We start from the raw sequence: 12,380 nt of genomic DNA, 5'->3' as shown, positions 1-12,380 counted from the left end.
TGTGTTCATCCAGCTCTACACCTTGTTATCACATATTCCCCTCCCCTACCTTGTCCGCCTTCCGCAGGGACAGTTGCCTCCAGCACACCCTGGTCCACACTTCCTTCGCCCCCAACACTCCCCCACATCACCACGGCACCTTCCTCTGTAACCGGCGAAGGTGCAACACTTGCTCATTTACCTCCTCCCTCCTCAGTATCCAAGGGCCCAATCATACCTTTCAGGTGAAGCAACATTTCACCTGCACTTCCCAGAATCTAGTCTACTGCATTCGCTACTCGCAATGTGGTCTCCTCTAAATTGGAGAAACGAAGCGTAGACTGGGTGACCACTTCACTGAAGATCTACATTCTGCTCACAAAAAAGACCCTGTACTACCTGTTGCCTGCCACTTTAATGCACCACCCAGTTCCCTGGCCAACATCTCTGACTCTGGCTTGCTGCAGTATTCTAGCGAAGCTCAATGCAAGCTGGAAGAACAGCACCTCATTTTCTGCTTGAGGACCCTGCAGATCTCCAGACTCAATATCAAGTTCAATAATTTTAGGGCCTAAACTCTTCCATGTCCCAACCCCCCAGACCACACACCAGGCCTTGTTATCACATAGCCTGCCATTACACACTACCTGTTGTTAGCCATTAACAGTCCCCATTTACAACTATTCACGCTCCCAGTCTGAACATGGAGTCATAACTGGTGTATAGGAAGATGGTTGTGCTTGTAAGAGGTCAGACATCTTATCTCCTGGACATCTCTGCAGGAGTTCCTCAGTCATGGAGCTAGACTTGGACATTATCCAGGCATGGGCTAAAAGGTAGTGAGTAACAATTCTACCACACAAATGCCAAGAAATGACTATCTAACCACTGCCCCTTGACATCTCCAATATGGCAGCAGAGTAACACTCCTGAGCTGGAACTTGTCCTGTCTGTCCATTTCTTTTCTCCTTTTCTCTCTCTTTTCACATTCTTTTTTTCCTTTCTCTTTTTACCTCCGGTACTTGAGCGGCATCGGCGATGTCTGGTGTGAAAGCTAGCGCAGACTCCTGGCCTCAAGGTGAAGCCTCTCACAATCTGGATCGGAAGGACTGTTATTCTGAACTCTTATTTCTCTATTTTTTGAACCTATTGCTGGATTTTTTTATTTCTTTATTTTTCTTTATTTTCCCCCTCAGAATTTGTACTTAAAAATCTGTACCTAGGTACCTTGGTACCTAAGAAAGCTCTGTAAATGGTGACTTGTCAACTTTCACTGTACTCATGCGAGTGCATGTGATGTTCCGTTCCGTTCCATTCCATTCCATTCAAAGGCATTATGATGCCTGAATTCCCCAATAATCCTGTTGATTACCATTGGACAGAAATTGAATTGGTCTCCCCACACAAATACCATGTCGGTTTGGAATTCTACAGTGAGTACCTCACCTCCTGACTCCCCAAAGTCTGTCCACCATCTACAAGGTAAAGATCAGGAGTGTGAATTAATATCCTCTGATTTGCCTGGATGAGTGCAGCTCCAACAACACTCAAGAAACTTGACAGCATCCAGAACAAAGCAGCCTGATTGATTAGCATCATATTCACTCCTTTCACTACTGACACTCAACAGTAGCAGTGTGTACTATCTACAAGATGCACTGTTGATATTCACCAAACCCATGACAACTATTACTAAGAAGATCAAGGGCAGCAGATACATGGGAACACACCATCAACATTCCTCCAAGTTACTCACCATCCTGACTTCAAACTATACTGCCATTCCTTCAGTGTTGCTGGATCAAAATCCTGGAACTCCCTCCCTAATGATGTCAGAAGCTGAGTGGCCCTGGTGGAAACCAAACTGGTTGTCACTGACCAACTTGTTGCTGAGCAAGTGTTGCTTGATACCACTGCTGACGACACCTTCCATTTTGTTAGCTTCAATGGGATCACCTCTTCTTCTTCTAAACTGTAGAGAATACAAGCCCTGCATCCCCAGTCTCTCCTCATATCATAGTCCCATCAAGTCAGGAATCAGTCTTGTGAACATCCACTGCACCCAATCAATGGCTTTTCAAATAGTCAAAGAATTATCACTGCACAGAATGAGGCTATTCAGCCCAATTATATCCTTCCTCAGTTAAGACAACCAAAATGGTACAAAATACCTGTGTGACCTCACCAAGGCTCTGTACAATCATGGAAATCTATATTTTTTTAAACTCCTAGGAGTAATTTGAGCTATAATCACTTCTAAGGCCAACATTTCATTCTGCTTCCTAATTGTTTGCTGCACCTGCATGTTGGCTTTCATGAGCAAGGACACCCTCTGGATATCAATACTTTCAAATCTCTCACCATTTAAGAAAATCTCTGCACCTTCATTCCTGCTACCAATGTGGAGAACTCACACTTATCCACATAATATTCTAAACAGAAAACCAAAAAACTGCGGATGCTGGAAATCAAAATCAGAAATTGCTCAGCAGATGTGGCAGCATCTATGGAGATATAGCAAGTCAATGTTTCACATCTGGTGACCCTTCTTCAGAAAGGGTAGATAGATACTTCTGAAGTTTCTTAGATTCTTAAGCTGACTGCCTTCTTATGTAGGTCTGATGAAGGGTTGCTCGATTTGCAACATTAACTCTGCTTTCTCTCCACAGACGCTGCCAGGCCTGCTGAGTTTCTCTAGCAATTTCAGTTTTTGCTTCACATTCCCAATTGTGTTTTGTAACCAGCAAATTGGAAAAGACTCCATTTGTTCGCCACATCCAAATTATTGATATATGTTGTGAATAGATGGGGACTGCACTGATCCCTGCAGTACTCCATTTATCACAACCTGCCAACCTGAGTATGACCCATTAAATTCTCAATTCATATCGGTATATTAACCTCTAATTTCCTATGCTGTAAGTTTGCTTGCTAATCTCCTATGTGAGACCTTATCTAAGCCTTCTCAAAAAGTAAAAACACAGTATTGACTGCTGTTCCCTAACATAAGCTGTTAGTTGGGATAGTAGCTGTAAAGGCGAGCACACGGTTATGCTCTGATCCTTCCTGCCACACAAACTGGCATTTCATGATTGTAACATTGCTCTCTTTGTAATATACACAGCTTTCCTCACTTGTTATCTCACTACCACTTTTTTGTCAACCCCCTTATATAACTCACTAGACACTGGTTCCAGCTGGTTTGGGTGGAAACAGTTCACAATTTCCGCAGTACTAGTCCCAATGCCCCATGAATCCAATCTCATTTCTCCAATACAAACCTGAAGTCACTATTCTTAGTCATCCTACTCCAACTTACTTGTGGTTCAGGTAATAATCCAGAGGTTTTTTACCATTGAGGTTCTGCCTTTTAATTGGACTCCTAGCTACTCATATTCTCTAAACACAGTCTCTTTTCTCGTCCTACTTCTGTCATTGGTACTTCTGTGGAATATGACAACTGGATCCTTACCACATTTTAGATCCTTCTCCAAGCCAAAGCAGATGTCACAAACTCTGACACTGGGAAGGCAACGCAGCCTCCTGGACTCAAGCTCTCAGTTTCAGAAAGCCATATCTATCCCCAACCATATTGTTCCCTATTAACAGCACATTCCTATTAACTCCCTCCACTTGAATGACTTCCTGAGCTATACTGTCGTGGTTCATCTGACTACCCAGCTTGCAGTCAGCCTGTTTGTCAATACAAACTGTTACTGTTAATTAATTAACCAACTTAATGAAGAAATTGATTACCTCAATAAGACACTCAGCTCGCAAATTTAATAACACAGAATTCAACATTTCAGAATCATTGCCAAGAAGCTTGTAAACACAGTTTATAATAAGTACAGGAGGTTGTGTGAAAGTCTTGACAATACGACAATGACAGATAGTCAAATCTGTGTGAATAGCTGACAGTTGACTTTCATGAATTGAACATAAGGAGCTAGAGACAGTTAAATAGATAAGATTCATAAGGGCAAAGACTTGTTTTTGTAACTCAACAGGGATCTGTACAAAAATAAACAATAACAGCCTATTTTGTTGGTCTACAGTGACAAGAAAAATTCTAAAAGCTAGAACAAAATAGCAAAGCGACCAAAGAAGCATTGTTTTGACACCTGGAGATCAGGTGTGAACAGACTTCCTTGCAACGTAAGGTTGAGACAAAGATTCACTAACGCACTAAGAAATTACATGAGGTCAAGTGAATATAATCTTCTTGAAACAGTTATTTAAGTATCCAGTTATCTCTAGGTGGATTTGAAGATAATGGCATCAATAAAACATATTTTCATCCAGGTGGTGATGGGAATCTGGAATTCATTGCCTATAAGGGTGGTAGAGGCAGAAACACTCATAATATTTTAAGAGGTATTTTAGATGTGCATTTGTCTTGACTCATAGCCTTGTATGCTATTAACAAGTGGTGGAAAATGCAATTATAAAAGGTCCTTATTTTTGACTGGCACAGATTTATTGGTTTGAAGAAATGTTTTCTACGCTGTAGATCTCTATTATTTTATGATAAGGACTATGTTCATCTTCTGTCATCTGATTTTAATAGGTGAGACCCCCTTCACGAGCTTAAGCAATTTTTAAAGTGAACAAATCCTTACCTTAAATTTCTGTTGTAATCATCAGAACACAGATTGAGGCCAGTCTAGGAGCCCAAATGAAATACTCTAAGCTGGCAGCACAGGAATTCCCATTTCATCCAAAGGCAGTGAAACCAGACAACTATGTCACTGCCAACAAATTCACATTTGTTTAATACGCGCATGCATGGTAAGTTCACACATTGGGAGATGAAAGGTTGCCTGTTGAGTATTTAGCTCAGAAAGACAATGGAACTAGACTCCAGGATGCATAAATCAATAATATTTTAGTAGCTCAGAGATTTTTTGAAGAAGGGTCCCGACCCGAAATGTCAACTTTCCTGTTCCTCTGATGCTGCCTGGTCCACTGTGCTCCTCCAGCTCCACACTGTGTTATATTTTAGTAGCTTGTGTGCCAGCAGGGAGAGAAGGGAAAATGGAATCATGACAACAGAACCAAGAAAGCTTGCTCTCTCACTCTCTCCATGCACGTTATCATCTCTCAAAAGTAGTACTTGGTGAAAGAAGCAATTTGAGCAAATAGCCAGTCATCAAGGATTCCAGGACTCCTCAAATTTCAGTCCTGCTGAGGAAACTAGACAACAGTTGTGAACTCAGAGATAACGCAGTGTGGAGCTGGAGGAACACAGCAGGTCAGGCAGCATCAGAGGAGCAGGAAAGTTGACATTTTGGGTCAGGACCCTTCTTCCTTTTGGCAGAGGCAGAGGAATTGGGAGTAAAGGACTGCACTCTTGCAGGAAGGTGGGTGAGAGGAGGTGTAGTCCACGTAACTGTGGGAGTCGGTGGGCTTGAAACAGATATCAGTTTCGAGGTGGTCACCAGAGATGGAGACAGAGAGGTCCAGTAAGGAGAGAGAGGTATCAGAGATGGTTCAGGTGATCTTGAGGTTGGGGTGAAAGGCATTAGTGAAGTTGATGAACTGTTCAAACTCAGCTTTCACTCTCACAACACAAAGTCTCTAAAAACTTTAATCTTCCTATTTTTACTAGGTATATCCATCTTCCTTTTAATCTTATTGCCTGAGGTTTTTATTTTGCTTGATGCTGCTTTTTGTTAATTTCTCTCAGGCTTGATAGGTAATAAAATTTCTTTCTTTCACTCAAGAAAACTGTGGATTGGCTCCTTTTTTTAAACTTAGCAAGTTACATTATAATTGAAGAGTGATATCTATGTGCTAAAAAAGAGAAATTAAAACAAAACGTCTCAATTGATTGAGAGGAGGTTAAAAAGAGGTGAGCTGATTCCCTCACCTCACCTAGTTGTAATAAATTTGGGGGCTTGAAACAAACAAGAACACAAATTGCTGAAGAAACTGAGCAGGTCTGGCAGCATCTGTGGAGAGAAAACAGCATTCACATTGAGTCCAGTGACCTTTCTTCAAAACAGATCTCTAGAATCCAAAGTTCTTTGTTTTCTGGTGGTGATGGTGGAGGAGGGGTGGGGTTGGGAGGGTGCAGGTGGTGTTTGGTGGGAGCTGATGTCACTGCAGATAAAAGAGGCAGAGTAGAGGGGGAAACAAATTCTTCCATCAAAGGTCGTTTTCTTTAAAACAAAGAAACTGCAGAATATTTTCCCGAGTCTCGAAGATTGAAACTAAAAGTGAAATTAAAAATTGACAAGCAATGTTGCAGCTGTATATAACTTTAGTAAGGCCACATTTGGAATATTGCACACAGTTCTGGTCACCCCACTCCCAGAAGGATGTGGAGACTTTGAAGAGGGTACAGAAAAGGTTTATGAGGATGTTGCCTGGTTTAGAGGGTATTAGCTATTAGGAGAGATTAGACAAACTTGGCTTGTTTTCACTTGAACATCTGACGCTTCGGGGCAACTTGATAGCGCTTCACAAAATTATGGCAGGTATGGATAGAATGGATAGTTGGAGTCTTTTTTCTCAGAGTAGAAATGTCAATTACTGGGGTCATAAGTTTAAGGTAAAATGGGGAAAGTTTAAAAGAGATGGGAGGGTTCATTTTTTAAACACACAGGGTTGTAAGTGCTTGCACTGCGCTGCCAGAGGAGGTGGTGGAAGCAGATACAAAAGCAATGTTTAAGAGACATCCTGACAGATAGATGAATAGGCAGGGAATAGAGGGATATGGACTGCATAGAGGCAAAAGGTTTTTAGATTAGAAAGGCACCATGTGTCAGCGCAGTCTTGGTGGGCCAAAGGATCTGTTCCTGTGCTGTTCTGTTCTTTGCTCTTTGTACTAACCTGCTCATGTTTGACATTATTGCTTTTGTAGGGGCGGAATAAAATAACTGATGAGAAACTAAAAGTTTCATCTTGGCAGAGTTAAAAGGGCATCTAGGCAGTAAAAGGGAAAGCTAGAGGAACAGAAATTGCAGGAGGAGCAGTTAAATTTCAAGTGAAGGTACTTACGGATAGTGAAACAGATACATTAAAATTGGAATAGCTCAGGTTAGAATTGGAACTCTAGCAATGAAACAAATAGAGATAGAAGGAAGAAAGAAAAGAACAAGGAAATTTCCAAGGAAATTTTCTGAAGAAGAGTCCAGAACCGAAACGTCAGCTTTCCTGCTCCTCTGATACTGCTTGGCCTGCTGTGTTCATCCAGCTCTACACCTTTTTATCTCAGATTCTCCAGCATCGGCAGTTCCTACTATCTCTGATGAATGCAAGTTTTCTGAAGAAGGGTCCCAACCCGAAACGTCAGCTTTCCTGCTCCTCTGATGCTGTTTGGCCTGCTGTGTTCATCCAGCTCCACATGGTGTTATCTCTGACTCCAGCATTGGCAGTTTTTACTATTTCTGATGAATGCAATACATTATTTTTGTGCACAGGATTTGGGCACAACTGGCAAGGCCATCCTTAATTGCCCAGAGGGCAGTTACGATTCGAACGCATTGCTGTTGATCTATAGGCCAGACCAAGTAAGGAAGGCAGTTTCCTTCCTTAAAGGAGGTTATTGAACCAGATGGGGCTTTCGCAACAATTCACAATGGTTTCATAGTCACCATTGGATTCTTCATTCCAGATTTTTATTGAATTCAAATTCCGCCATTTTCCATGGCTGGATTCGAACACAGGTCCCCAGGACATTGACTGGGTCTCTGGATTAACAGTCCAGTAATAATACCACCATACCATCACCTCCCTTGCATATAACTTAAAGCTAAAATAATCAACTTTGCGCTTCTACCGTTATGTTTGACAAAGGAAAGGTGGGTACCTTCTTCACTTCTTTTGAAAGTTTAGCGCAGCAGTTAAAGTGACCAGCCCAGACAATGGACCTTGCTGTTAAGAGCAGGTTGACAGGGAGAGCTCACAGAGTTTAGTCCCTATTACCTGAATAGAGTGCTACTGGCAATGAGGCAGCAAAAGAGGCAATTTTAAATGCATGCCAGTTAGTATCAGTTCTGTATAGGCAAAACCGCTTAGCCTCAGGAAACGGCTTGAATTGTCAAACCTGGAATATGCTGCCATCTATGAAAACCTTTGTAAGTAATTCTCCTCAAGGAGACCAAAAACTTGTTACCGTTCCAATCTAGCTTCATTTTCAGATATAGTGTCCATACAGCAATCCTGAATTGATGACCATGTGTTAAAACACAAATCCCTAAACTCAGGGAAGCTAGGTTCTTTGCAGGCCAGAGAGAAATAAGGGAGACCAGAGAGAGATAAGGCCATAGCATATAGTCTTGAGAAAGCTGAATGGAAAAGAGAAAAGAAAGCAGGCACAGAAAACAGAACTGTTCCCCAGCCATTAAAAACTGTTATTAGAATGGCAGTCAGGTGGGCAACCTCCTAAAGTATTTCCACTGCAGGAAACCAAGAGAGGTGAAGGAAAATTGTTGGCTCCAATTTCCCTCTGAAACTTGAGCTGCAAGACCAGTCTCTGTAACATTAAAAGTGGTCATTGTCTGTTCAGGTATGACTGTCCTAAACAGTCAAGATGGAGAATCAGCATCCTCCAAGACACCAGGTACTCACAGCCATTCATCATGGGGAAAGAAAAGATTTTCCACTGGAAGAAAGTTTAACTCAGCGTCCTGAGAAAAGGGTCCATGGGAAGGCTAGAAGTGCCACTAGTTACACCTTATTCAGGCAGTGAACTTGTCATTGGTCTGGAAACAATGAGAGTTGTCTCCAGCCTGCCAAAACCAATAATGGATATTTATTGGGCAATGTTTGGGTTAAAAGCAAAACAGACCTTTCAAACAGGAAAAAGAGCACAGAGAGCTGGGGAGGCTGGAGAAAGGCAGCAACAAGCAACAGTAAGGCTGGGAAGTGATGGGCATTCGGAAACCCTACAGGGGGCAGTAAAACCCAAAATGTTTGCAATGGCTCAGGATGGACTACTTGAATTAAACAGAGCAGAAATAAAGCCAGAAAGTGTCTGAAATGGTCAAGGGAGAACCTGAAAAAGTTAAAAAGAGATGGAATTAGGCTTACAGCCATTAAAGGAGGCAAGAAAGGCCAGGAAAGGCAACAGGCCATGATAACAGGCCAGAACCAAAGATCTAGTTAATGGTCACGTTCATGTAAATTTACAAAGGTATCAGGGGAGCTCTCCATAATCCAGAAGAAAGTGAAGGTAAAGCTTCAGTGAGTGGAAGAACTAGCTGGCAGTTGTGTTCCAGGAAAAAGGAACAGATTAAGGGGAAAACTTAATCGGAAATAAAGCCAAATAAAGGGAAATGGGCAGGGAACCTAGCCCATGGGAGACACCACAGGGGAAGGTTACCAGGGGCATACTAGTGAGGCAAAAGAAGAGATCGCAGGAACAGAAACAAGTTTCAAACTTCAACCAGTCCAATCCAGTTGATAGAAAGTCAAATGAGTAAGGTGTGGTATGCAAGTCCACGCACAGGCTAGGAATCAATGGAGTACTACATAACAATCTGCTTGAAAACCCATTTGAACCCAGTTCATGGATGAAAAGATTAGGCAGTGGAGGGTTAAGATATGGGAATGAGGAACAGCCCAGCTAAGTGGGCAAATGCAGAATGAGCTTGCGTTCTCACTTCAGTTTTTGTATTGTTATTTCATATCCACCTTGTAACAGAAATCTTGTTTTTGCCCATTCTTCGTGGTGTGAAATTGTTATGATAATGATAAACATGGAGTATCAATAACCAACTTGCACCGAGAGAGTTCAATAGCAGGGACATTCATGGGCTAAAGTTGATGATGTAGTGATGGTGCCGGAGTCCCCATGATTGAGTAGTGAGTGTTGGAAGGGAATAAGAGTTCTAAGCTCTTGTGAAGAGAATGTGTGTATTGATCCATTTGTACAGATCTTGCAGGAAGTTCCATGGATGCCCTCAGTTTTACTTTGAAAGCCAAATCATTGACAAAACCTCAAACATGCAACAAACAGCCTGTTCTCTAAAAATGTGCCAGTAATTACAATATTTTAATGAGACTGCTTCAGTCTGATTTTAGCGACCATTTAAAAACTTAACGGCTGTCGACTAGGTTTGCAAGTACTCAAGAAATCCAACAGCTGAAGGGAGCTGAGAACAGGTTCAAGTGTTTTATCAGCACTTTCTCTGGTCCAGGAAGGGAGAGCTTTCCCAGCCTAAGCTACCTTACCGTGACCTCTTTCATTGCTATTTGTCACCCAATTCGATTCTGCTGTGAACCAATCCTGACGCACAACCCCCACTCTGTGATCCCTGTTTCTGATCCTTATCGGATTCCTGGCCTCCATCTCTTGCCAGAGATCCATGGCCAGCAATGATCAGCCTCTCAGTATGAGCAGATGTTGGGTGTTACATTTGTCAGGATGTCTTGCATTCCTTCCATTTCAAGAATTTAAACTGGCAACAGGCACATTTGCTCCCTGCCCAGATACTCCCAGAAATAACTTTCTGTTTTGTGTTTCTGCTCTTTCAAGTGCATGCTGTTTGCTGTGCTCTTCAAAGGGGAAAGCAATTTGCCAGCTGTCATATCAGGGCATCTACTGCAGAACAGACTGACCTGTAACTATAAGACATGTGACATTCTGGTGCGCAAGTATTCACCTTGTCTTCAGTTGCTCTATGTAATGGTCAGTCGGTAATGTGTTTGTAATGTACAGCATCAGAAAGCATAGGACTCAGATTATGAGTTATACTCTGTGATATTACAGTGTTTAAACACTTAGTGTTAAATAAACTTAATGATATCTGACTCAACACAACTGGACTCTGCAGCATATGTTACATGGGTTAGCACAAAGAAGACTCACAGCTGGCATCACCAGCATGGACATTATCCAGTCCTTTAAGTCATAACACCTCTTAACCTTTTCCTTTCTGGAGATGATATCATTGATTCATGGAATTAATCTTCATATTTCATATCCTCAGTCATTTGTTCTTTTCTCCATCATTTCATTGGTAGTAACATCCTTTCAGTACCTGGAAACCAGGACTCTTCACTGGATTGTAATTGTGTGTTTCGACTTAGAAAAATGTCATTTCACCATAGCATAAACTAAAATCAGCTGAACTGTACAATCAACCCTTCCCCAGCTCTCCAGTCCAAAAGCAATAAAATAACGAAATCATCTCCATTACCTTTCTCCTCCATGGTAACTTGTTTTTCAGAAGTTGCTTTATGTCCTTTCTTTTCTGCTTTCCCTGTATAAAGTTTCAATCTCAAATTTAGACAGTGACTGTGGTACTTTGGAATGTTTAGTGTGTTCATGCTATCCATCTGTGTTGCCAGATTATTGCAGCATCATAATATTACAGGAACACAAGATATAAAGGTCATAGTTCATTCTTAATCTATTCATTCAGAGAGATCCAGAATTTCCTCAATACTGCAAACAAGATTCTTTTGTTAAATGGTTCCACAAATTTTCATCTCTTTCACTTTAAGAAACTTTATTCCTAATATAATTTAGATACTTTGTTTGCACCCAATTTCATCTCATAATTCAGGTTAAAAGGATAATAGCTGAAGTTGTACCTAACACTCTTGGGCATCATTAGTGAGAGTACAAAGTTGTTGCCAGCCAGGTTTGAAGTAGATCTCCTTGCTTTCTAGCAGTCACCCTTAAAGGTACTTCCAGTTGCTGTGCTATGATCCCAATACTGTACAAATCCAAAAAGAATTAAACCTGGTTGATAGACCTTAAGTTTTTGAAGTTGGTTAGCATTGTGCTTAGTCACCGAACAAATTCAAATGAGGCTGCTAATGTTCTTTTAACAATGTAATTTTATTAAGGAAAAGAAAACAAACCAACTCTCTTGATATAATCAATTCAAAATGATCTTAACATAAACAACAACATCGATCCAAGTTTTTCCCCAGCAATATAACTTTTCAGATACTCAATCCCAGAGAAGTGCTACTCCTACCTTAACTCTTTAATTTCACATTCAAATTACTCATTTCAGATGTGATGATCTAGGACTATTTGCCAGATCTGATGGTCCAAAATTCTTTTCTGTTCTTGAAAACTTTTACACAAACCCTCACAGCTCAGAAAATTCACAAACTCTTCTGCTTGGGTAAAATTCTTCTGAACCTGAAAACTGAAACCTGTGATAGGGTTTGAACTCTAGCTTCAACTAGCAGTGTTCTCTGATCATTTGTTATTCTGTATGTCATGTACCTAACCATGTAAATACTTAAATGATTAACATCACAACTATCTGGCTAGGCACTTACCAAGTCACATGCTTTCTTGGAGTGACATATTTCATAGAATACCTACAGTGTGGAAACAGGCCCTTTGTCCCAACACATCCACACCTACTCTCAGAGTATCCCATCCAGACCCATCCCCCTACAACCCACCTAATCTACACATCCCTGAA

This window comes from Rhincodon typus, chromosome 13 (assembly GCF_021869965.1).
Source record: "Rhincodon typus isolate 14 chromosome 13, sRhiTyp1.1, whole genome shotgun sequence".
NCBI classification, from domain to species: Eukaryota; Metazoa; Chordata; class Chondrichthyes; order Orectolobiformes; family Rhincodontidae; genus Rhincodon; species Rhincodon typus.
Note: the sequence above shows the minus strand (reverse complement) of the source record.